The sequence below is a fragment of the Lissotriton vulgaris genome, chromosome 6 (genome assembly GCF_964263255.1).
Source record: "Lissotriton vulgaris chromosome 6, aLisVul1.2, whole genome shotgun sequence".
Taxonomy (NCBI): Eukaryota; Metazoa; Chordata; class Amphibia; order Caudata; family Salamandridae; genus Lissotriton; species Lissotriton vulgaris.
This window is the reverse complement of record NC_141694.1, coordinates 740,201,315-740,228,573: the sequence shown is the minus strand read 5'-3', so window position 1 is coordinate 740,228,573 and position 27,259 is coordinate 740,201,315.

Here is a 27,259-nt window from a genome sequence, read left to right as displayed (position 1 = left end):
GCACTAATGAATACCATTGTGCATAAAAAATATAAAACAACATTAGATATTTCTAACGGTTTCTTCTGTCAAAACATAGCACCTGAAAGCAGGTACTTGACCGCTTTCTCAATTATGGGGACACATAGTCACTTTTGTCGTCTCCCCCAGGGATTCAAAAATAGTCCGGGGTTATTTTCATCCAGAGTAACAGAGTTACTACAAACGTATGATGATGAGGCATTATCTTATGTCGATGACATCTATCTAACAGACGATGACAGGCACTTGAACAGAGTGAATACCATTATACTTGGATTCGCCTCAGAAGGTTACAAATTCAACTTTAAAAAATCAAGAAATGCCCACCTCAACGTCCTTTTTCTAGGATACGAGTTATCAAGTGAAGGCAAAAGCCTGGCAGACAATTTTTTAGAAAAGTGTGTGCTGCTCCAACCTCCGAAAACACTGAAAAACTTACAGTCAATTCTAGGTTTCCTGAATTTTCGAAGAACATACATTCTAAACTACGCAGAAAGGGTTAAACCTCTCTACAAATTAATCAAACCTGATTTTAAAACTACTAATTGGACTAAGAAAAACACAGAAATTTTGCGTTCAGTGCAAACAGACATGTTAGCAACATCGCATTTACAGACATGCATAAACGTACGCAACCTTGTAATAAGAATAATCCCAGGAAAATGCGGATTCATGTACTTAACTTTTAATGAAGGTAAAAAAGTACCAATTTCTTACAAATCACACTTGTACACACAAGCTGAAATAAAATTCACTTCAACAGAAAAAATTCTGACAGTGGTTCAAACTGCTGTAGCAAAAGAGAGAGCTCTTGCACAGGATAAACGCATAATGGTCATTACTCCTGTACCTGCCTTAGAGGCAGTGACAAAAGCGAGCATTCCAAATGCAAAGGCTTTACATCCAAGATGGATACAATGGGTTAACTCTCTTGCTGCAACAGACGTTGAATACGTGTTTGACCCTTATTTGAAAACACAAGAATTTCTACAATACGAACAAGAATGTCCTCTGCCAGATGAGATTCTGCCTCTAGAACAGTACGAATGTATAATTTATACAGACGAATCAGCACAGCCTGCAATTGGGGGTAAACAAGCTGATAGTGCTGCGTTTGCGATCGTTAAAGGTCACTGGCGCGATGGTAAATTCCAACCTACGGTCACAAAAACTCAATCCCTTGGAGATTGTACAGCTCAGCGAGCTGAACTACAAGCATTAAAGATGGCGCTTTTAAAAACTGATAGTGTGCGATTCCTATTACTGCGTTCAATTTTACAATGAATACTTGCAGAATTGGATTCAAAATGGTTTCAAAGATGCAAAAGGTGGCGCAAGCAAGCATAAGTTGCTTTGGGAACAAGTAGCTCATTTACAGAAAGAACTACAGAAGACTCACGTGATCCATACACTGAGTCATCAGCGTGATGGCGTTCACGTTGAAGGGAATTCATTGGCTGATGAAGCCGCAAAGGAATCTGTGCAAACAGCTTCCGTAGCTGTAATCACTCGTTCGAAAACAAAAATAGACAGTGAAATAATGCAGGCTGTCGCAGCTTCCAATGAAAACAGTGGTAAAACGTTACCAAAAGGCTTTCCACTCAAGTATTCATACATAATTGATGCCAACTCCATTCCTTTTGCTCAAATCCCTGGAGTGGGGGATAGGGTCATTCCAAACAGGAGACGTAGAGTAGCTCTGATACACGAAGCGCATTTGGGAGAGGGTCTGATACATCAAGGTATCTCTGAATCTATACTATCAATCAATCAATCAATCAATCAATAAATCAATCAGAGTACTTGTAAAGCGCGCTACTTACCCGTGAGGGTCTCAAGGCGCTATGGGGAGGGGGGTGCTGCTACTGCTCGAAGAGCCAGGTCTTGAGGAGTCTCCTGAAGGCGAGTAGGTCTTGGGTCTGCCGTATGTGGGTAGGGAGGTTGTTCCAGGTCTTGGCGGCGAGGTAGGAGAAGGATCTGCTGCTGGAGGTCGTTCGTTGGATGCTGGGGACAACGGCGAGGGTGAGGCTGGCAGAGCCGAGCTGGCGGGTGGGGGTGTAGAAGCTGAGTATGCTGTTCAGTAGGCTCGTCCGGCGTTGTGGAGTGCTTTGTGTGCGTGCGTGAGGAGCTTGAAGGTGATCCTCTTGTCGACGGGGAGCCAGTGTAGGTCTCTCAGGTGAAGGGTGATGTGGCTGTGGTGGGGGAAGTTGACGATCGGGCAGTGGCGTTTTGGATGCATTGTAGTCGTCGTAGGTGTTTGGCTGGGATCCCTGCATAGAGTGCGTTGCCGTAGTTCAGTCTTGTGCCGACGAGGGCCTGTGTCACAGTTCTTCTTGTTTCAGTCGGGATCCACTTGTAGATCCTGCAGAGCATGCGGAGGGTGTTGTAGCAGGAGGAGGGGACGGCGTTTACCTGCTTAGACATGGAGAGGGAGGAGTTGAGGATGAACCCTAGGTTGCATGCATGGTCTGTGGGTGTTGGTGCTGTTCCCAGTGTGGTCAGCCACCAGAAGTCATCCCAGGCTGAGGGGGTGGGTCCGAGGATGAGGAACTCCATCTTGTCCGAGTTCAGCTTCAGACGTCTGCTCCTGACCCAGTCTGCGACGGCCTTCATTCCCTCGTGGAGGTTGGTTTTGACAGTGTGTGGGTCCTTGGTGAGAGAGAGGTTGAGCTGGGTGTTGTTGGCGTAGGAGATGATGTTGAGGTTGTGATGGCGGGGCTCTTGTGCGAGGGGGGCCATGTAGACGTTAAACAGCGTCGGGCTGAGCGATGAGCCCTGGGGGATGATGCAGATGATGTCAGTGGCTTCGGATCGGAAGGGTGGGAGGTGGGCGCTCTTGGTTCTGCCGGAGAGGAAGGACGTGGTCCAGTCAAGGGCCTTCTCTTGGATTCCGGCTTCTAGGAGGCGTGTCTTTAGAGCGCGGTGGCAGACAGTGTCGAAGGCGGCTGACAGGTCCAGGAGGATGAGGGCTGATGTTTCGCCGTTGTCTAGTTGGCGCCTGATGTCGTCTGTGGCGGCGATGAGGCCTGTCTCGGTGCTGTGGTTTCGTCTGAATCCGGACTGTGACTGGTCCAAGATGTTGTTGTCTTCCAGGTGGCGGACCAATTGCATGTTGATGATTTTCTCAATGACCTTTGCCGGGAACGGGAGCAGGGAGATGGGCCGGAAGTTCTTGAGGTCCTTGGGGTCTGCCTTGGGCTTCTCGAGGAGGGCGTTGATTTCGGCGTGCTTCCAGCTTTCCAGGAATGTCGCTGTTTCAAAGGAGATGATGATAACCTTCCATAGTTGGGGTGCGATGGCTGCATCTGCATTGTTGAATACGTGGTGTGGGCACGGGTCTGACGGAGATCCTGAGTGGATGGAGTTCATGACCTTGCGTGTCTCATCGTCATTGACGTTGGACCAGGAGTTCAGGCGGTTGGCGCTGGTAGTGTTTACAGGGGATGTGGAGTCTGGCGTAGTCGGGGTGGATGTGGTGTTGAAGCTGTCATGGATGTCAGCGATCTTGCGGTGGAAGAAGATGGCTAGTGAGTCGCACAATTCTTGTGAGGGTGGAATGTCGTTGGCGTTGGCACTGGGGTTGGAGAGTTCCTTTACGATGCTGAAGAGCTCCTTGCTGTCATGTGCATTGTTATCCAAGCGGTTTTTGAAGGAGGATCTCTTGGCTAATCTGATGAGGTGGTGATGTCTGCGGGTGGCGTCCTTGTGGTCTGTGTAGTTGTTCGGTGTGCATTCATGGAGCCATATCTTCTCCAGTTTCCCACATGCATGTTTTGAGGTCTGGAGCTCGTGGGTGAACATGGTGGCTCTCTTGCTGGCGTGGCTGTTGGAGGGTTTCTTGAGCGGTGCAAGGGTGTTGGTGCAGTCGTCGATCCACAGATTAATTTGGATGTGGCCTCAGCGCTCAGCTGAAGCCCGAACTGTTATAAAAGATTTGCGAGTCAAATCAAATCAAATCAAATAAGCTTTATTCGATTTATCAGAAAATCATAAAAGCGTACAAGTACAGTTTATACAATGAATCTAAAAAAAAAAAACAGTTTTCACATAAGCAAGATTTACAAAAAATATAAAACATTTTTCCAAGAATTAAAAGTCTGCAGTAGACATTTGGACGGAAGGCCTCATATTGCAGTGTTTAGTTAATTTGAACGTGTAAAGCTTAAGTCATTGAGTTTCTGTATTTCATCACTGACATTAAAAAGCGGGAAACAACAAAGATAACATACTCGTTATCTAGCAACAGTAATTTCAAATATGCAGTTTTACATGTTCTTATCCCCCAGCGTTTAAGTAGTGGTAAAAGGAACAGTTTCCTCGGGGTGGTGTACAGGTTACAAAAGAACATGATATGGATATTACTTTGTGCTGAATGATCATCGCATGGGCAAATTGGGTTCAAAGAGGCCCAGTCGTTCTGTTTTGGGAAAGTGACCATGCGAAAGAAAATCCCTAAGCGCAGCCTAGTAAGGAGCATGCGAGGGTAGGGTGCAGTTTCAATCCTGAGATAAAATTGTAGACCTTCAGTGGGGGTAATTTGCTGGTAGCTCAGGGTAGTGCTTTTAAGTTTCTCAGTGTTCCATCTGGCACTTTCTAGGTGTGTAATTAAAAGTTTTTTGAGAGCCGGCCTAGACAAGGTTTCTAAAGACTCTGGATCATCATAAAATTCGGGGTGTCCAATATTAGAGAACATCGTCTGAACGTATCGTAGCCATTTAACTTTTGATGCGCCATCCAAAGTCAAGCAGTCTTTGATGAGCTCTATATTCAATTGGCATTCCACTGTAGTCCAAATTTTATGCCAAAGCAGACAAGGTGATAACTTTATAATGTCACTGAGGTATTTGAGGCCAGTCTCAATGTGGATCATAAAAGTCGAAGTGGTTTTGTGCACGCCTAGTAATTAGCAGATAAAAATGTTCTCACAGGTTTGTAGTGAGGACACATTCTCGAAGCCCCATAGACCTGCTCCATAGGTGGCCGTCGCTATACACTTTGCCCGGTAGATCTGTAACATCTCAGCGATAGGTTTACCCCCAATTTTGGCTGCAAAGGTTCGTAGGGCCCCTATGGCACGACTGAAGGCAAGTTTCCTGGCAGATACTGCATGTTTCCACCTTCCTCTCCTATCAAAAACAATGCCCAGGTAGCAGAAGGTGTCCGTGATCGCAATTTTTTGCTGCTCCAGGTATATTGAGCATTGTGGTCTCTTATTTTTTTGGGAGCAGGACATGGAGAAAGTTTAAGAGATATTCACCTTCAGATTTCTTTTACCCATGTAGGATGAAAATTCAGTTACAGCTCTCTGCAAGCCTACCTTTGTCCTAGACATAATTGCCGCGTCATCGGCATATAAAAGAATGGGTACAGGCCTACCATTGACAGCTGGGTAGTCGCTTGGCAAGTTTATTAGATTCTCTGCAATGGAGTTTATGTAAAAACTAAACAGCAGGGGCACAAGTATGCAGCCTTGCCTAACCCCTCTATTTATGGCAAATTTTTGAGTACATTGCCCCTGGGTCCCGAACCTCACTCTAGCCCCGGCATCTCTGTATAATTCTTTTATGAATGTGATGATGATTGGATCCACCCCAATGTGTTCCAATGTTGACCAGAGCTGCGCATGGTCCACACAATCAAATGCGGAGCTAAGGTCAACAAAGGTAACGAACAGGTCCCCTTTTTTGGCCTCAGTGTATTTAGAGACCAATAGAGACAGGTTTAAGCATTGTTCCTGTGTCCCCAATCCCTTTCGGAACCCATATTGAAGCTCCGAGATGACCTTTTTCTCTGCTTCCCAGTGCTGAATCCTCTTAAGGACGATCCTTCCTGCGATTTTCATGAGTCCGTCCAATAGCGATATTGGACGGTAGCAAGCAGGATCGTCCCTGTTCCCCTTTTTAAAGATGGGCACTACAATTGCATCTGACCAGGTGTTAATAAAGCCACATTTGTTTCCCATATTTAATACGTTGGTTAACAGGGGAACCCAGAAATCCAGATTTGATTTGTAGACGTCCACTGGTGTGTGATCAGGGCCGGGGGCTTTCCCTGACGGGCTTTCCCTAAGGGCGTCTTCCACTTCTAGAGTGGTAAAAACCAGTTCAATTGGATAGGGGGATGCTGGGGGGGCGCTTGACTGATAATCCTCAGTTATTTTATCCAAGGATGAAGTCGCCTTTCGTTGGTTCTGGGCATCACCCTGGCTGTTGGTATAAAGGTTGCCATAATGTTCTACCCAGAGCTCTGCCGTAATTGCTACGTCTATGGAATTGTCACTGTCTTTTGAGTCATATACAGATCTTATGACTTTCCAAAAGAGATTAGTGTCCTTATTCCTAGCGGCTTCCCCCAAGGCTTCCCAGGCCTCCCTCTTCATTGTCGCCCTGCGCTGGTTAATTGCCTGCTTATACTCTCGTCTCGCCTGGCAAATTTGAACCCTGTCTTTTGGGATAGCAGATAAAGCTTTCTTTAGATTTTTCAGAGCAGCTGTACACCTGGAGTCAAACCACCCACGTGTGTGCTTCCCATTCTCTTTGTGACTCCTAGTTAGTGCATCTTTTATGTGTCGCTGAATGTTAGAAAAGGCAGCCATGATGGCCTTTGGGTCAGTGCCTTCTTCTAAACAGACAAATATGTGTGTAAAGCAGGACGATATGAAATTGTGGAAGAAAGTTGTAGGGTTCATTTTCTCCCATTTTATTACATACCCATTGATCTTTGTTAGGGTGACCTCAAGTGGATAAAGAGCCCCGCTAGATTCCTTTACTTTCCCCTCTGTCAACCTTACCCCAAAGGTGATAGGATAATGATCGCTCATTGGGTCATCCCCAATCTCCCAAAAAGTTATAAAATTGGGATTAGTGGGTGATATTAGTGCAAAATCGATTGTAGTTTCACAGCCTCTTCCATTATATGTTGGGGCAAAGGGAACCGGGGGGGAGCATGCCTGGTTGATGAAAGTGAGGTCAAAAGAGAATATGATGTTGTTGAGGAGAGACCCCAGGTTGGTGTGTGAGAAGTGAAAAGGACCATCCTCCCCGAGGTCTGAAAGGCCGCACAAACCTAACTCAGAAGACGGACAGATGGCACAATTGAAATCTCCCACCCACAGTACTATGTGGTCCCCAGTGCTTTGATCTCTCAGTTTGTGAATATGATGGATCATTTTGTTCAAGATCAATTCCACTTCCTTAGCTGGCATGTTATTATAAAAATTCACTAGTATCACCTTTTGTGTGGTGCCCCATTTAAATAAAATAATTTGGAAGTACTGATCAGAATGGAAATTATATACTTTTACATCCCCTACATTCGAGATGTATATGCACAGACCCCCTTTATTGCGACCCTGGGGTGATGGAACAGCGGGTGAGTGAAATGTTCGGTAGCCCAGGATGTGAGTTTCTTCTACAAGCCAGGTTTCTTGTAGGCAAAGAATGCCATGCTTCTGCACGATCTCCAACCAAGGTTTGTGGGTGATCTTACTACCCAAGCCTGCTACATTCCAGGATAGGAGAGAGTGCATTGAGTTTCTATATTTCTGATAAAGTTGACCCTCGTTCCCCGTTATGTCTTTCGGATCTAGGGAGTGTGCCATCTCTATCAGTTGTGTGGCCTGTACAGGAAGGGCATGCTGGTCAGGGCGGGATTGATCTACCCCCATTAGGGTTGAGTTTTTGTTAATGGGCAATAATTTATCGTTCTTAATGGCATCCATTGGGTGGTTATGGGCACTGGGAGGGGATGAAGGAACAGTAGTTCCCAGTCAATCCACCTGGTCTAGGCATTCAAACCTATTCATAGTAGGTGCTCCTTCCCACCAGTTGTTAGTGGGTTGCCATCCATGCCCCTGGCCTTTCCATCTGTGATTGTGGGCTATAGACCAGGCCCCAGGTAGCTCTGCAGTCTGTTTAGGAGGGTAAAAGAAGGTAAGGGGCCTGGTGACAATTGCTTGGTCAGTAACATTTGGATCCCATGTGGTGATAAGTTGGGCTGTATGGGGGTCTGCAAATGAGACCACAATGCAGTCTCCAGGTATGGATTTATGAGTGCGACCCACCCATGGGACTCGCCTGACCATTAGGACCCTGCTCCTGGTGGTGTTAGGGAGCTGCCTGTTGACGTTTAGCCAGTAGATCACCTTGTTCTTTAGAGACCACTGGGTCTCCACAGAATGAGGATCAAGTGGAGGTACCCCAGCCAAGATGACAACATAGGGCCCGGAATCAGGGGGGAGATCGATGTAGCCCCCACGAAAGTTCTGGTGACTTTGGTGTTGGTTAACTGTACGCTGAGGAAGAGGGCTGATAATCTTATTCGCCTTATGGGCTGCCCTAGGAATAGTTTTGGGCTGTATCTGTTTTTTGGGGGGTTTTATCTCTGATTTTAATGGGTTTGATATGGGGGGAACAGAAACGTTTGAAATTGTCCGAGGTTTGGGAATTGGAGTAGATTTTGGTAGTGGTGGGGGCAGAGGTGGGGGCAAAATTGGAGGAGCAGGGGAGGCAGCGTTAGGGTCTGGAGCCGGTTGGATGCCATCATTGCTGTCCTGGGGGACACCCTCAGCGATACGGGGATATGTGGCTTCCAGCTGTTTTAGGCTAAGAGTGGCCAGGGATACTAAGGTCTTATCCATCTCAAGAAGATGATTCTCAATACATGAAAGTCTGAGTTCCAAAGGTGACAGTAGTTGTTTTAAAGTAACCCAGACTGTTTTGAGAAAGTCTTCATCGTCACCCGCCTTGTCCATGTCCCTCCCTGGCTCGTTTTGCCCTCCGCCTATTAAGTTCTCGCCACAAACAGGGAGGTGCTCTGAAGCAGGGGCAAGAGTGATGTTAGGATGGCTGTGTTCGCTATCACCCCCTGTTCGCTGGGTGACCGAATTTGATGTTTGTGTGAGCTCCCCTGTATTAGGCAGTGTTCTTCTGTGATTGAAAAACTGCTGCCTTGCAATTTTTGCTTTTTTGCGGGCGTAAGCAGATCTTGTGTTATTTTTCTTTTTCAGGGCTGGGCCATCTAGATTTTTGCTTTTTACCACAGAGGAGGGGGGGGGCAGGGCTGTCCGGCAAGGTGATGGTGATTCCAGGTCCGGTGGGCACATGTCCCTCAGAAGGTTTAGAGGGCATGGAGGTAAAGGTGAAGATGGGCTCTGGTGGGAGGGGAGAGGAAGGGGGAGGATGATGGATGTCGGCATGAATTATCAGAGGGAGAGGGCGTGAAGCGTGTTGGGGAGATGCAGCAGACGCAATTTTTCCTAAAGAAGATTTTTTGGAGTTTGCAAAGGTTTGAGAAAGCCTACGTGCAGCATCTAACTCAATTGAAACCCTCTTCTGCATTTTAGTAATTTCGGCGTCAATTGCCAAATTTGTTTTCACAAGGAAATCATCCAAAGTCCCACTTGGCATGCTCAACCCCAATGCAGTCTTGCTGCGACTGCCCCGACTGCACCTGGTGTGTGGCAATTACAGATCCGAAAGTGTACTCACTGGTATCAATGTGCAGGCAAAGTGACACGAACCAAGGGGGGTGGGCCAGGCCAGTCCTCTTAGGCCTCGAACGGCCTCAAACGGTCCCGCCCTTGTCCCGGGCTTCTCCCGGCGCCCTCCCGCGCGCTCCCGCGCAGCGGGGAGGCCACCTGTCTTTTGTAGCTGTGTGATTGGTGGCCGAGGGGGTGGGGCCGGCAGGGAGAGCAGCCCAGGTGGAGGCGGGCGCGCGGGGACTCCTGGTCCTTGGAGTCCACCGCTTGAAGGCTCGCAGCCCTGCCGGTCGCTTACAGGCAGGAAATCCCCTCGCAGTAGTACCGTGGCCGCTGCTGAGCGCGAAGTGGGACCCGCGGAGCGGGTCCGGCGAGGCGTGGCTGCAGCAGCAGGCAGGTTCCTCAATCTCTCTCAGGTGAGCCTTAGGTCGGCTAGTCCGGGTGTTGTGAAAGGTTTGCAAAAATGATTCCGCTGTGCTGGTAGAGGGACGCCACTTTTGTCAGTGCAGGTTGGGGGTGGGGCCGGCAGGGAGAGCAGCCCAGGTGGAGGCGGGCGCGCGGGGACTCCTGGTCCTTGGAGTCCACCGCTTGAAGGCTCGCAGCCCTGCCGGTCGCTTACAGGCAGGAAACCCCCTCGCAGTAGTACTGTGGCCGCTGCTGAGCGCGAAGCGGGACCTGCGGAACGGGTCCGGCGAGGCGTGGCTGCAGCAGCAGGCAGGTTCCTCAATCTCTCTCAGGTGAGCCTTAGGTCGGCTGGTCCGGGTGTTGTGAAAGGTTTGCAAAAATGATTCCGCTGTGCTGGTAGAGGGACGCCGCTATTGTCAGTGCAGGTTGGGGGTGGGGCCGGCAGGGAGAGCAGCCCAGGTGGAGGCGGGCGCGCGGGGACTCCTGGTCCCTGGAGTCCACCGCTTGAAGGCTCGCAGCCCTGCCGGTCGCTTACAGGCAGGAAACCCCCTCGCAGTAGTACCGTGGCCGCTGCTGAGCGCGAAGCGGGACCCGCGGAGCAGGTCCGGCGAGGCGTGGCTGCAGCAGCAGGTAGGTTCCTCAATCTCTCTCAGGTGAGCCTTAGGTCGGCTGGTCCGGGTGTTGTGAAAGGTTTGCAAAAATGATTCCGCTGTGCTGGTAGAGGGACGCCGCTTTTGTCAGTGCAGGTTGGGGGTGGGGCCGGCAGGGAGAGCAGCCCAGGTGGAGGCGGGCGCCGGGGACTCCTGGTCCTTGGAGTCCACCGCTTGAAGGCTCGCAGCCCTGCCGGTCGCTTACAGGCAGGAAACCCCCTTGCAGTAGTACCGTGGCCGCTGCTGAGCGCGAAGCGGGACCCGCGGAGCGGGTCCGGCGAGGCGTGGCTGCAGCAGCAGGCAGGTTCCTCAATCTCTCTCAGGTGAGCCTTAGGTCGGCTGGTCCGGGTGTTGTGAAAGGTTTGCAAAAATGATTCCGCTGTGCTGGTAGAGGGACGCCGCTATTGTCAGTGCAGGTTGGGGGTGGGGCTGGCAGGGAGAGCAGCCCAGGTGAGGGCGGGCGCGCAGGGACTCCTGGTCCTTGGAGTCCACCGCTTGAAGGCTCGCAGCCCTGCCGGTCGCTTACAGGCAGGAAACCCCCTCGCAGTAGTACCGTGGCCGCTGCTGAGCGCGAAGCGGGACCCGCGGAGCAGGTCCGGCGAGGCGTGGCTGCAGCAGCAGGCAGGTTCCTCAATCTCTCTCAGGTGAGCCTTAGGTCGGCTGGTCCGGGTGTTGTGAAAGGTTTGCAAAAATGATTCCGGTGTGCTGGTAGAGGGACGCCGCTTTTGTCAGTGCAGGTTGGGGGTGGGGCCGGCAGGGAGAGCAGCCCAGGTGGAGGCGGGCGCGCGGGGACTCCTGGTCCTTGGAGTCCACCGCTTGAAGGCTCGCAGCCCTGCCGGTCGCTTACAGGCAGGAAACCCCCTTGCAGTAGTACCGTGGCCGCTGCTGAGCGCGAAGCGGGACCTGCGGAACGGGTCCGGCGAGGCGTGGCTGCAGCAGCAGGCAGGTTCCTCAATCTCTCTCAGGTGAGCCTTAGGTCGGCTGGTCCGGGTGTTGTGAAAGGTTTGCAAAAATGATTCCGGTGTGCTGGTAGAGGGACGCCGCTTTTGTCAGTGCAGGTTGGGGGTGGGGCCGGCAGGGAGAGCAGCCCAGGTGGAGGCGGGCGCGCGGGGACTCCTGGTCCTTGGAGTCCACCGCTTGAAGGCTCGCAGCCCTGCCGGTCACTTACAGGCAGGAAACCCCCTCGCAGTAGTACCGTGGCCGCTGCTGAGCGCGAAGCGGGACCCGCGGAGCGGGTCCGGCGAGGCGTGGCTGCAGCAGCAGGCAGGTTCCTCAATCTCTCTCAGGTGAGCCTTAGGTCGGCTGGTCCGGGTGTTGTGAAAGGTTTGCAAAAATGATTCCGCTGTGCTGGTAGAGGGACGCCGCTTTTGTCAGTGCAGGTTGGGGGTGGGGCCGGCAGGGAGAGCAGCCCAGGTGGAGGCGGGCGCGCGGGGACTCCTGGTCCTTGGAGTCCACCGCTTGAAGGCTCGCAGCCCTGCCGGTCGCTTACAGGCAGGAAACCCCCTCGCAGTAGTACCGTGGCCGCTGCTGAGCGCGAAGCGGGACCCGCGGAGCGGGTCCGGCGAGGCGTGGCTGCAGCAGCAGGCAGGTTCCTCAATCTCTCTCAGGTGAGCCTTAGGTCGGCTGGTCCGGGTGTTGTGAAAGGTTTGCAAAAATGATTCGCGAGTCTTTATCTGCACATACACAGTCGGCACGCTACATTCTGCCCAGGGTCCTGCGTTTAGCTCCAAAGCTTACAAGGAGGCCATGGCCAACCTGGGCGTTGCATTGCGGTATTCGAGTCCATTCATCATGAAGGAAATTCTGAAGTGGAAATAAATAAATGGGGCATAAAGCAATCTATACCAGCTAGGGTATTAGGCTCGGGTGACGGGTGGGTCTGTGGTGTTTCTTTCTAGGACCCTAATTCGATTTTCCCGATTTATGCCCTTATGAGGTTATAATCAATAATATCCTGATAAAGGCATAAGAATCAGATCCATATTCAGTAATAGCCCATGCAGTTCAAAGCACAGCACATCTACTCCCATCGACTCCTAGAAAGCACAGGGCGTTCTTTAAACAAACCAAGCCTCCAGCAGCCCGGGAAATCCCCCCTGCTTTTGTTTTGATTTGAACAAGAACTCCTTAAGTCCAGAAAGAACTGTTAGTTCTTAATGACGTCTTATGTCCAACCTTACGTCAGACCCGGCACTTTTCAGGTATAAATATACCAACAATTGCCTTAAGCAAACACACGGTGGTTTAGAGCAGAGCGGCCATCTACTTGCCCGAGAGCCCAGCTGATGCAAGAGCCCACGGAAGCCGCCCCTCCCGTTTGACGCACTGATAGAGACGCTGTCTTTTTCTCCAGCCGAGAAAATCCAGCTCCGGTGTTTCCAGCCTACCCTTGCGGGTTGCTGGGAGATCGAGTCCTGAGGCAAAACAATCTTAACCAACTTTACTTAAACTGCTACTTACTTACTCCTTCCCAAGTAGTAGGCTTAGGTCAGGTACAACGGGGTAGGCGTAGTTAGAAGCACCAGTTGAGTACGTTAGTCAAATGTTTTTATGTATGTATATATTTTATCCATTTTAAAGTATCATATAGCTAAGAAACCATATCAATGCTTTTACAGTATTATTTCGTAATACTACTTTTACTGTACGCACTTTACTTTATGATACGTATTGCAATTGTGGCAATTCATTTCTCTCGCATGAGAAAGAAGACTGCTCCATAAATAACACCTTTTATTGAAAACGCCTGTCTCTTTATTTCTCTGCACTCTGGTGAAACTAAGTATGCACGGTTGACTGAGTGAAATAGCTGCCTATTGTTTTCACACGACTCTAGAGATACACTCTTATTCTTAGGGAGCAAAGTTGTCATGTTTATGCGGTTGTCCGAAACTGAATCCCTTCTTGTCTGAGCCAGGGAAGCTCATCCCTCCCTATTCATTCAAGAACGTTTCCAGTGACCTCTGAGCTAGCTGGCGCAAACCTAAATTAAGTTTAACATAGTCAGTAGAGACCTAGATGACCTCAGTCCTACGTCTACAATGCTGTTTATGTTATTCCAATGCGCAGACCCTATTGGGAAAATAGGAACTACACTACAGGTCAAACATCTAATTCGTGTCCAACGTAGTTTAAATAATCTGCCAAGAAATTCTCTTGGTGGAATTACTCCATATGAAATCCTTTTTGGTACTAGAATGCTTGTCCAGGATCTTGATCGTCACGCTTCAGTGGTGGAACTAAACCCCTTTAATATCAAATACCGTTTGGCTGTTTTACAGGACTTAAATGAAACAAGGAGAAATCAAAGCAACACAATACAGAAGCCAACGACCACTGAAGGAGAACCACCCGTCCCAGCAAGGCCTGTCTGGATTCCAAAGATTGGGGATCTAGTCAGAGAAAAGATTGCAGACCAGAAGGAATTTGGACCTTCTTACAGAAAACCAGTACCTGTGCTAGCAATCCATGGATCAAGGACAGTGTTACTGCCACCCCTTGCTGGAAGAAAGGAGAACAGGTTTGTATCTATCGACCTGGTCAAACCACATCATGTGGCCGATAATAAGTAGTAGGCCCAGTGGACTCCAAAGATGTAGCAGACGACCAAATCTTGCTACTATCCAAGAGGTTCAAACTGAGAGACTCATCGCCTTTGAAGAATAAGCAGTGAAAAAAGGACTAAGCAATAAAGCAATGGAAACTTGTGCCTCTTGAAACTCAAATAACAGTTCGTCAAGGCACCCTTGTCTACAATGATATAGCATCTGACTATGCTAATATGACAAGGGATCCAGTAGCTCCAGTGATTTCAAGAAATCCAGACTCAATACCTACAATTGACAGCACTGCTTCTGGCTATTTCATTAACGTTTGATATAATAGAGCAGGACTTACTAATATTACAACATGGTCAGTCTCAATTACGTTCTATTGTACAGCTTGGTTAGACGTTGCAAAATCTGCGTTCAGGCTACATACCATGCCGTTTAATCAACACAACGTCATTATTCAGTATCTATAACCTTACTGATAAACAAATCAGTTTGGCACAAAAAAGAGCAGACTATACGATTCTGAGCATTGAAAAACTTGAGAGATTACCATTGACAATGTCAGAGAGACATGTCATTGAATGGATAATACATGGAACAATTACAATTTCGATAACAACTTTCCAGTTTAAATACTGCCAGGAGTATATACTGCAGGCCAGTATGAAAGGTTGGGTGAAGAATACATCAAATCAACCTGGGATTTACCTTATACACACAGATGTTATAGTGAAGGGGACAAGGAGGTATTCCTTAGTGGTAAAAATTGTAAAAAATCACTAAGCGGTACACTTCTGTGTCAAGGTATTAATTTGCATGGAGCCTGCAAAGGGTCTTCGAATAACCTTTCATGTTACCTGCATGTCACCCCTGCAAAACGGATAGAGCCATGTTTTAAACCACTTTCTAACAGCAGTTACGTTATAATAAGTGACCACAGCTGGTTTGGCATGCTGCCAGGAAAAGCCTATCTGACAACCGTAACTTCCAGGGCCGTTTGCTGTATGCAAGTGTTGTATCCACACAGCAATCCAGATATGGGGGCTGCGTTATGGCCTCGGTTGAATATCTCTTCTATTCAAATTGATACTTTAAGCAGAATGAAGTCTATTCTTTTACAGACAACTGTGCCTTTAACGTCATCCAAAGAAATGTATGATCTGCAAGTGGCAAGGACATCGGCAGAGATACAAATTGCCCCGTGCATTTCGTAGAAATACTAAGCCAAATCTTAAACATGTCTGATACCAGTGGCATCGCACATGTATTTAAGACAGTTTTTTCAGGACTGTTAGCACCCTTTGAAACAATTCTGGGCATCTTTCCGAATTTTGAGATTCTGTCTTTGGCGGCCTACCCTTAATCTTGGGACTCGTAGCAGGAATTTTATTTTAGCTCCTTCTGCACCGATATGGCAAGCCAATCCACAGACAAGACTCTAACAACGATGGAAGAAACGATCCTAGCAATACGATACCGAGACCGTATCACTAAGGTCCTCGGATTGGCCCGGCTAAGAGATCTGAGTACAACCTGGTTTCTTTCATTCAGACCGATCTGGCAAGGTTTCCTTGAGTGACTTTGTCTCACCCAGCACATTTTCCGAAGATTAGAACTTTGAGACTGTTAATAATATGATGTCATACTTAGAGATGTCAGCAACATTTACAAAACATGAATACTTAGAAGGTTCATCAGATTATGAACAAATGTACTGTTATAATCACTATGGTCATCATTATTTGCACAAATCTGCAAACCCTAGGAATGTTTATTCTTTCAATCAATGGGAACATTGTACAATGCCACCAAAGGGTAGCTCAAAAACATTTTATGAAAAATGGCCATACTTCCCAAGTTTTAATGTCTCGAATCCAGAAACATTTTACTTTAAAAATGGCTATAAGACAGGAATGAAAACTATGTTGACTAATACTAAACAATTTATTCTGCAGTCTTTTATGCCTAGCTGTCCTCATTAGGTTTCGAATTTTGGAGTGACAATATAGAAACAAAAATTGTCTGGGGCTCAAAAGACTGGCAGGTGCAGGGAATAGAAGCTTTATTTAGAACCTGCATTATCCCTGAACAAATAATGTTTTTGAACAACACTGTGCAACAGACATCCTGCCTTGGCCTAGCCAAGATAAAAGATTTAAACAAACCGTTCATACCTACACCTAAACCTGATAGTAAAAACACTTCAGAGGGGGTGGTCAACGTAAAAACAACTTTACTTAAAAGCAGAAGTGATCCCGGTTGGAATACATGGTTAATCTGGCCCACAGACACAAACAATTGTCAAGATAGATTCCTGAACAAGACGCAAGGGTTTACATTAACTAGGCCGGATCCAAGATATGTTCAGAGACAACATCCAGGGATAGCAACAACATACAGTGTAGGAAAACTGTGCCGTGAGTGGCTACAAAAGTCCACACTAACAGAGGTAAAACAACACTTATCTTTACTTAAAGATGGCGTTGATTTAAGGGACTTCTGACAAGGTCCTGCGAAACGGCATCATAAACGTTTTAATATGCTGGTATATATGCCATTTATAATGAAGCTTGGAAAGCGACACAAGCAGAGACTGCAGAACGAATACGAGAAATTGATCTTATTAATTTGGAGAAAGCTCTCTCTGTAGTTGACAATGGGTTAACTACTCTGTCATCCAGAATGTATTCTTTGGACAGCATAGTATCCTCTGCCATAGACATTAATGGAACAGGACTTGCTCATGCAACAGCATGGACAGTCACATTTGCGTTCTATAATGCTTTTAGGCTGGACGTTACAAAATCTTTGTTCTGGATATGTGCCATGGCGTCTAATCAACACCACGTAATTGTTTCTGTATTTAACCTTAGAGAAAAACAAATTAGTTTGGCACAAAGAGGACAGGCAGAGTGATTGTCCCATGTTTTAGCCATTCTGCTGCAGGTTTTTCCGAAACAGTTAATGGTAATCTTTCCAGTTTTTCAATGCTCAGCACCGTATAGTCTGATCACAATTTTCCATTTTTAATATTGTTCTAAACATATACCAGCTGGCGTGTATGAAAGGTTGGGTAAAGAATACATAAAGTCAACCTGGGAATTACCATATACACACAGATATTGGCATGGGGGAAATAAGTATTTCTTAGTGGTACAAACTGCAAAAGCGCACTAAGCGGTACACTTTTATGTCAGGGTATTGTTTACATGGAGCCTGAGACGGTTCTTCGACCAACTTATCCTGCCACCTGCAAGGTGATAGATCCAATTTTAAGGCATCTTTCTAACGGAAGCTATATTATGTTGAATGATCACAGCTGCTGTGGCATGTTGCCAGGAATAGCCTATCTCGTAACTGTGTCAGTCAGGGTCACTTGTTGTATGCAAGTATTGTTTCTTAAAACTAAGACTTTAAGCAGAATGAAAGCCATTCTTTTACAAAAAACTGTGCAACTGACCTCGTCTAAAGAGACGTATGAACTACAGGTTGCAAGGTCCTCTGCAGAGATACATGCCCTTTTATCCATTAAACTGCCCTGTATATTTCATAGAGATTTTAGGTCGTATCTTAAACATGTCTGATACCAGTGGTATTGTACATGTATTTAAGACAGTTTTTTTGGGACTGTTAGCACCTTTTGAAGCAGTCCTCTGCATTTTTCCAAACTTCGTGCACTCTGTGTTCGGCGGCCTGCCTCTTATTTTGGGACTCGTAGCAGGAATCCTATTTTTGTTCCTTCTGCTCCAATATGGCAAGTCCAGTCACCAGCGACACCCAGATTACCATAGAGAACACTCTCCTGGCAATGAAGTGTCGTGAGCACATGATACAGATTCTGGGCTTTGCTCGTTTAAGAGATCTAAATACCACGTGGCTTCTATCATTCCGACTAATCTGGCAAGATTGCATCTTACCTGTTCTACGATGCCTGCTATGTGGAGAAGAATGCGTGTTGGACATCTATCTAACACTTCCATCAGCACTGCCAACTGATGTTGATACCCTGCTTGGTTCGGTAGAGGCCCATGCATTGTGTTGTCCCCATCGGCTACCAATCCTTATGACGGCATTCTTTGAGGTCTCAAAGACGTAAACTTCTGACATTGAGATACGTGGATTGAGAGGCACACAGGTACCATTTCCATCTCCATTAAACATTGCTAATGCAGCTAACCTACATTTTTGTGCAATCGGTTTACTTAACAAAGTGGTCCAACTTTCACCTACTGTAGAAGACAAGTTCTTTACCAGCTTAGAAGATTTGATGTTTTCTCCAAACAACGAGAAAGACTTTTGAAGTTAGCACACAGCGTTCTATGGGACTCTGTATTCGACCTTTACTTTTCAAAACAAAACTTCCAACTTTTAGAATTCTATTTTGCTGCAATTTAATTTTTCCAAAATTGAACTTTTTTTTGGCACAAAGTAATCTGCTTAAAGTAGAACTATTCTTAGAGAACAAGAATTCTTTGAAACACTTCCAAGAGACAATATTTGACCTTGTCCACAACCTAAACAGTTTATATTTTCTGTCCTGGAATGGTCTCAACCTTTTTTCTGTATTTAAGAGCCATTTCATAAATGTTATTTCTTGCCTCATTCTGATAGCAATTCCAATGCCACACTACATGCTTTGAATGACAACATTGCTTTTAAAATATGTACAGCGCAAATGCTCATCTTTCATGTACAACCATGTTGAATGCATTTTATGTATTTTGGGAGGGATATTTACACATCATGCTTGGCGTTTTAGGATCCAAGCGAAATTTACAGATTCATGCCCTTATATAGGTACAATTCAAATTGCCCTTATATAGGCATAGAAATCATAACCATATTTAAACATAACCCATGCAGTCCAAATACAGGCATGGCTACTTCCACTGGTTCCAAAAAGCCACAACAATTTCTTGGAAAACTTGGCTTCAGCAGTCAGAGACATCTCTTTGCTTGAATATTGATTTGTCCAAGAACTCATGGAGTTTTCAAAGAACTACCATTCCCTTGGGGTTCTTTGATGACGTTATTATGCCCGACTTTACGTCAAACTAGGCACCTTCAAGGTATAAAGATGCCTACACTTGCCCTTGCAAAGACACGGTGGTTCGGAGCAGCTCGACTATCTTCTTGCCCGACGCAGCTCGCTACAGCAAGTCCCGAACGAAGCCGACCCTCCAGCTGACGCACTGATCGAGACCCTCGTACTAGACTTAGGTGAAGTACATTGAGGTAGGCGTATTTTAGAAGCACCGGTTGAGTACTTTTAGCTTTTCTTATTTATGTATGTATTTATCTATGGTTCAGAAACCATACAATGCTTTCATAGTATTATTTTATAATACTCTTCTTACTGTACACATTATACTTTGCAACCAGTATTACGATTGTAGCCGTTCACTTTACTTGCATGAGAAAGAAGACTGTTCAATAAATCCTTTTATTGAAAACGCCTGTCTCTCTATTTCTCTGCACCTTTGATGAAACAAAACATGCACGATTGACTGAGTAAAATATCTATCTATTGTTTCCACGACTCTGAAGATACGTTTATTCTTGGGGAAACAAAGTTGTCATGTTTATGCAGTTGTCAGAAAGCAATCCCTTCTTGTTTATTCGAGAAAGTTTCTACTGACCTTTGAGCTAGCTGGCACTCACAATTAAGTCTAATATATTCAATAGAGTACTAGTCGATCTCAGTCCTACGTCAAATCTATAGGATATTTTATTCCAATGTGCAGAGCCTATTGGGAATATAGGAACTACACTACAATGGTCACCTTCTAAACAGATGCTTCACAGTCTACACATTGCTCCTAGATGCACTCTCACCAAGCCTTAAACAACCCCAAAAGTGCTACAATCTCTGGCAGATGCAGTTTCTGGCAAGCAGTACCAAATAACATGTAACTTATCTACCTGCTTCACTGGCACAGGATTAAGGAGATTGGTCTGGAGTTGAGGTGTATTCATGGTTTCACAGAAATCCATGGGGATCTATCACCTTTCACTTTAATGCTGGGTAGCATGATTATTTTGTCTGCTGGCACATGCAATAGAGCCACATCTACTAATTGAAAACTATTCAAGTAATATCATGTGCAAGGAGAATTCAGTAATCGCATATCTGTTAGCACCAGGCCTGACTGAAAACAGCAATCAGCCCTGGCAGATTGCTGCTTGACTGTCCCTGGGAGCCGGGTGTGGGAGGAAGGATTGGGAGAGGTGCTAGCAAGAAGCACAATTCCTGCTTTTGTTACAGGAGTTCGAAATTGCAGCCCAGCAGCAAAACCTGCCCACATTGACAAAACAGGCCCCCACTGCCATAAAACTGGCTCCCACCCCTCCAGCCCACCGGGGAAATGACCAGTGGCCGCTGCGGCCAGTCCAGCCCTGGTTCGCACACATGGAAGTGGTACATGTTGCACATGTCTCACATCGAAACAGACTGAAAGAGAAACAGTTATTGGACCAAAATGTGTTAATGTTTGTTGGGAAAAAGAAGTTTTTCTTCAGCAAAACATAGAAAAATATTGGTTTCCCTTAGTGCAGCAGGCAAATGTGTTGCCTATGTCCTGAGCTGTGATTGACCTAATATAGTATGGACTGTGACATAGTAAGAAATAAGTCAGGGATTTATTTACTTAAACAGGGTCGTGTAGGAATTTGTAAATGGGATTTAGCAAATAGAGTTGTGAACATCAAGAACTAAGATCTGCAATCGGCATGTTAAAAAGCAGTTGACTTTGCATTCCGTTTCTCCCACACCTTTTCCCTGTCACTGATTTTTGAGGTACATTTGAAGTGCAATGTAAGCAGACTATCTTCTATAAATTAATAAAACTTAGAGAAATTGTGATAGGAACTTTAGGACGTATAGTATTGAAGGTTTTACACGTGTTTGTTGAGCAGGTACTTGTTGCCTTAGTCGCTGATGTTTTTATTTAAAAATCTGGGGCAGATTTACAAGAAACTGATGCATCTGTAGAGAATTGTCAATTTCCCTGCGCCAGCCTGCGATACCCTTGGGCCACCATGAATGCGTAGTATTTACGATACAACACACCATGGTGCAAGGATTAACAGATGGAAATTAATAAAACTTAGAGAGATTGTGATATGAACTTTAGGACGAATAGTATTGAAGATTTTGCACATGTTTGTTGGGCAGGTATTTGTTGCCTTAGCCGCTGATGTTTTTATTTGAAAAATCTGGGGCAGATTTACCATAAAATGACGCATCTGTAGGGATGCCTCAGTTTCCCTGCGTCATCCTGCGATACCCTTAGCCACCATGAATGCGCCGTATTTACAATACGGCAAACCATGGCACAAGGATTGTCAGATGCGTCAGAAATTCTAACGCATCTGTTGGCCCAAAAGTCAAGCATTGCTGGAGTTGTGTCGCAAGCACGACGCAACTCCAGCAATGTATGTTGAGGGCTATACTTATTGTACTTCATCACTCCTTACACCTGCTTCAAGCAGGTGTAAGGTTTTGATGCAGTGGTGCCCTAGAAGAGGCGCAGTGAAATCTTGTAGATTTCACTGCATCACTTTTACAAGGCTTTCATACATGGGAATGCCTACCCTGCATATATTATACCTGATGCAGGTATATAGTGACGCCGGGCTTTACAACGTGACGCATCTCCCTAGATGTGTCATGTTGTTAATTGGACGCATTGTTTATGTCATCGCTGTGTCTCAAAAGGGAGGCAAAGGCAGCGCAAAAGTGTTGGAAGGGGCTTGTAGATCTGCCCCACTGTGAAAGCTTGACAATGTTCAGAATAATCTCCTATTTGCTGCAATACATAGCTTGGTTGAAGGGATTTTAAAAACAATGTAAGAAAAAAAGTTCTCTTTGATTTATCTGTATGTGTTTTATTATACCAAATTTAAGGTGTGTTGTCTAATATTTTTTTAAATTGTAGTTTCCTGTTTTCTCAAAAACCTAATTTACTGCTCTCTCTGTTAACACCATTTACACTCTAGTGTGCAACCGGGTGAATGACATGCTTTCATCATTTAAGTGAATAGTTGAAACTTTTCCCTTAGAAAATACTGCTTAGAGAGCCGGAACTTAGGTACAGAACAACAGTGAATGGAAAAATGATGAGACATCTTAATTATGGTTCAGCATGCTTTACCATGGGAGAGTATACTCTTGACAGCGATTTGATTTTAGTTTGGTTTCAAGGAGAAATAGATTAATTTTCTTTATTATCTACAGGAAGCAGTGTTAGTACGATGCTTCAGTTTGATGATGTTTGTTCCTGATGGTGAACAAGAAGTCTGTCATGGTTTGGCTGCATTTCATATTCACGCCGGACATCCAATGCTAAGTGAGATTGAGCCGAATTCTGATTTACTAAATCTCATGAGCATTGCAGATTTTCAGCACGAATTGTGTGTCAATGCATATTGAGTTATGTTGATGCTGGTGTCAGGGAGCAGGGTCCTAAGGGGTTCTATGCATAGGTGAAAGAAGACGGGTTGAAATATAGAGCCTTGCAATAATACACAGTAAATAGTTGCATGGATCATGAGGATACCATCTCAATGGTGTGTGTGGTATATGTTGGTGCGGAAGCTACTTAACCAATGAAGGACAATGTCAGAGAAGCTCATGGATTTTCTGGTGTGTGGATCTGTGCTTGGTGTCAATGTGTTTGTCAAGGTTGAGAAAGATCATGGGGTAATTCTTGTCTGTCAGGAGGGAATTGACCACCAGAAAAATTGCTGTTTCTCTCCTGCAGCATGACCTGAAACTAATGTTTTAGTCTTGGTGGAGATTGGTCTTGTTTATATGGGTTTGGAGGTGCTTGAAGACCGTGTCCCTAATGACTTTACTGATGAATGGAGTGTGGGTGATGGAGCAGTAACTGTGTGTCCTTCAGAAGGAGGATCTGTCCTATGTTCAACCTGTCTTTTAAGGTACTTCGAGTGAGGAAAACATTGACAATGTTCCTTATACAAAGATTTATACTGACACTGGCTTTTATTTGGCAAGACAAGATTTTGATAGGTTCCTGCCGATGTTTCCACTACAGATAGCTGGGTTAATCTCACCAAATTATCTAAAAGTGATTTTTGGCTTTTACATTGTTTTAAATGCGAAGCTCCATCCTGGAATGCACACAAATATTGATTAGACCCTAAAATTTAAATGGGTTTCCAATAACTTCGTGCTGATTATGAGCTGGAGTTCAGGCAATCTAGATGGATTTGTGGGAAATTGTGTCCGTATTAACACCATATCTCTCATTGAAAATCCTGGATTTCCAGACATTGCCTGAAACTTAACTCAGACAAAATAAAGTTTATGGTGCTCAGTGGTCTGCAAACAATCTGGTCATCTGGATGATTGCCATTTGTCTTGGGCAACTGCCCTACCCCCATTAAGGACCATGAAGCAATTTGGTGCAGTGATCCATGATGAACTCTCATTTAAGAAATGTTTCAGCTTCTTTCATCTTGAAATTTTAAGAAAGATTGTACACTTTTACTGGACAAGATACACTTTCCAGTTCTTAAGACAGAAGTATGTTCTTGATTGACTATGCATATAAATAGTATTTACTACCATTTTCTTACATGACTTTCCAATTACAACTATATATATATATTCCTATAAGCCAGGCTTGTTAAAAGGGGAGGTCAGAGAGTATTTCCTGGAACCCATTAAAAAGGATGAAGTCACTACAATTGTTCATGTTTGGGTGCTCATGTCACTACAATATACATAGTATACCAGGTTAGAAATTAGGGCATGTTCCAACCCAGCTTGTTATGTTATTGGTGTTTTATAGTGCACTAACCACCAGTGGGGGTATCCAGGTGCTCTGAAGCAGGTGTTTGAGGCCATCCTGGGAGATTTATCAAAAAACAGGTCATCAGCTTCTTGTAAAAGTCAACAAGGAGCAGACTGTGAGGTGATGGGGGTGGTCATTCCAGGCTCTAGGGGCCAAGTGTGAGAAGGTATAGGCCCCTTTTCTTATTTTGTATATGTGTGAAGTGTGTGTAGTGAGAGACCATCAAACTTGAGGTGTTTAAAAGTGTGGTGGAAGTGAATGTGACTGTTCAGGCAGGCAGTACTGTCATGTGGCTGAGCCCTGCATTCACACAGTGTTAGGTTGACATGAGCTTATTAGAAGTTTAAACGCCATTTTTCCTTTCTGCTGCCTTTTGCACACGGCACACACTTTTTTTTAGTGTTTAGAGTTTAGCAGAGTGTTTTGCTTCACACGAGAATAATATGTTTTTCTACATTAGTAGCCTTGCTTGGTAGGCTTAGTCTGAACAGGGAGTGCCGAGGCCTTCAAGGTTATTTCAACAGGGTGGTTGTTGTTCGGACTGATCAGCGCACGTTCTAGACATAACACATATGCAGCTGCAGCCACCTCTGATATTGGCGTGTTTAATAATGCACTGCGTAGGCATGATCACACACACTTGGAGAACATTCGGATGCTGAGAGCTTGTGCAGAATTTGATGTGAACCACTTCTGCTAAATACAAGAGGTATGGGGCCGCCTATGTAATCCCAAGAGACCTTCTTTAGTTATAAATAACCTACTAGCAAGGGAGGGTGAAATATAGGTAAATATTTAACCTGTTTCCATTTAGCATTATAACATGCTTTCTGCCTTTGTATTTTATGGAATAGTAACTATGCTGACAATCTTCTTTCTAATTATGTCTGCTTGTATTAGCTAAGGTGCTGTGCATGAGAACACAGCGTTAGAAATAAATATTTCAAACTTGCTTGTGTCTCTTTTTACTCCCTGTTTTGGACTGGTATGAGAGTATAACGAAAGAGTGTTCTTGTTTTCCACATTGCCAGAGGTAACCTAAGTCGCATGTTCTGGGTTGTCTAATCATTAGTTTGTTTGCTATAGGACTAAGAGCTAATGTGACACTGATGCTAGTCTAGTAGGGGATGTTGGGTACTAAGGTGAGTTTTGGCACACCCTAATTCACTAAGGTCCTAAGTCTCTGTGCACAGTTCTGTGTAGGAACAGAATCCCTGCAACATGGCGCCCAACCGATGGTGGTCTTATTACATGACGCTTGAGTAGTACTTATATCAGTCCTTAACCCCTTCACTATTGTTTCCGGTTAACAGTGGTGACGGATGAACCTACCTATAGTTACATGGTTCTTTTCAAGCTTGAATATTTCAAAATGGTTTCCTTTTGAATTACTCCCCAGTTGTGCTACATTGTTTTACATTGTACCTATAATTCTCTGTGTCGCTATGGCTAAAGTTGATATACCGCAGCATAGTCGCATTGCGGTCCGCAATCATTTGCAGGCTTTTAACGTTGGCTTAGAGGGCATGGCAGTCATTTTGGTGGTGAGTGCTGAGGTTGCTTACCCGTTTAAGATTTTCTACTCATGGGTGATGTTTCCTCCAGTGGATGCGGATACTTAGGTGTTTCACACTTATACTCGAAATAGCAGTGCCCGTGGAATATGTTCCTTATAGAACACAGGAGATTCCGATTTCTGCCTGGCAGCACTGTGTTTAGTTTGATGGTGCCCTTTCCCACAGTGTAATAGTGATTAGATTGGGTCCTTTGTCCATTCCAGGCGCTTCATGGCCTGTTTTGGCTGGATTTACCCTGCATCCTCGTGCGGGGGTAGTCCCCGTTGCTGAATTGCGGCCTCTATATAACCTTGCAATCAGTATTATCAGGGCCCTACTTCAATATATCACTCGCAATTTCCAGGGCGGGCCCCTGGTGTTGTGGCGCTTCCAGCTGGACCGAGCAGAATGAAGCTTAGTCCCGTGAAGGTTAATGCAGTTATGGGCAAGCGTCCCCAAGATAAGGATGATATGCCTTTTTGGCTTGCCGAGAAATTTGACCAGCTGGAGGCAGTTTTTCCTAATTGGACTCCCGTTAAAAAACACAAAATTCTTACAATTAGTTTACCCAAGGACTTGGTACCGGAAGCCGGTGACTGTGAGTCATGGGGTAGAATTTTTGCGGCAGTGTACATGAGGTGCTTCGGCACCCTATCAATGGCTGTTCTTCCGACGGTCATTAATCGTGTTCAAGATGAACACGTTCCTGAGGCTGCGGGTGAATTGGGAATGAGACTCGTTCGCACATTTGATGTAGTTTCTGATCTTGTCCTTTCTAATATAAAGGGAGATGAAGTGAACTTTCAAGTGTCCCAGAATACCAACAAACCCAGACAGTTACCAAGAACTATCACAGTGGCTTATAAGACCATTGGCTGTAATAGTTTAGGTGTCAAGCCCTTTTCTGCTAAACATAAATAACAACCTCAGGGTTTGAAGTCTGAGAAAGGCGTTCAACCCAAAGCTCCAAAGCAAAATTGGAACAAAAATAAAAAACAGGAAAAACAGAAACAGCAGTCCCGTCCCGCGTCACGAGTGCCTGCGTCTACTGAGCGCACTTATGATTTGCACGACCGCTCTATGATTAAGTCACCTGATCAATTTATGGTTCCTGATCAACATTCTCCTCGTTCTTTACAGGCACATCAGCCTCATCGTCCAGTGGTAGAGGAAGCGGCAGAGGTCGTGGTGGCCAGCAGAGTCGCGACCAGCCCCGCCCGAAAGACGGAAAAGGCAAGCAGGACGATTCTTCACAGAAAAAACCCCAGTTTCAGAAAAAGAAAGTTGCCGCTTTAAGAGCGAGATATGCCACAGATAGTGAGAACGCAGCTTCGGAATCTGACATGGGCGCTGATGTTGTTGGACAGCGTTGCGGAGATTACCATTGTCTGTGAGGCCCTGCGACCACTACTGAATGTGACAGCGACTGACCAATTAATTGTTGTTGAGACAGCTGATACTAGAGCAGCTCCCCCTGATAGGCTTTTTGAAATTGACCTTTTAATTGAAGATGACATACAACGTACCATAAAAGGGGTATTCTTACAACTACCTATGACATTTTGTTAGCGGAGGCTGACTGGCCACACCTTTTGTTCTCGCAGCTCCTAGAGGGGAGGAGGTGATTCTCCCTAGTTTCGCACACACAGTGTCTAAGGAGCATGCGCTGAATATTGCAGAAGAGTGGGCTAAGGTCCTTGCGCCAGCTTTGTACCGTACTCACTGTGGTTGGGATAAATTCTCACCCCACCACGAGATTCCCTTATGGTCTATGCCA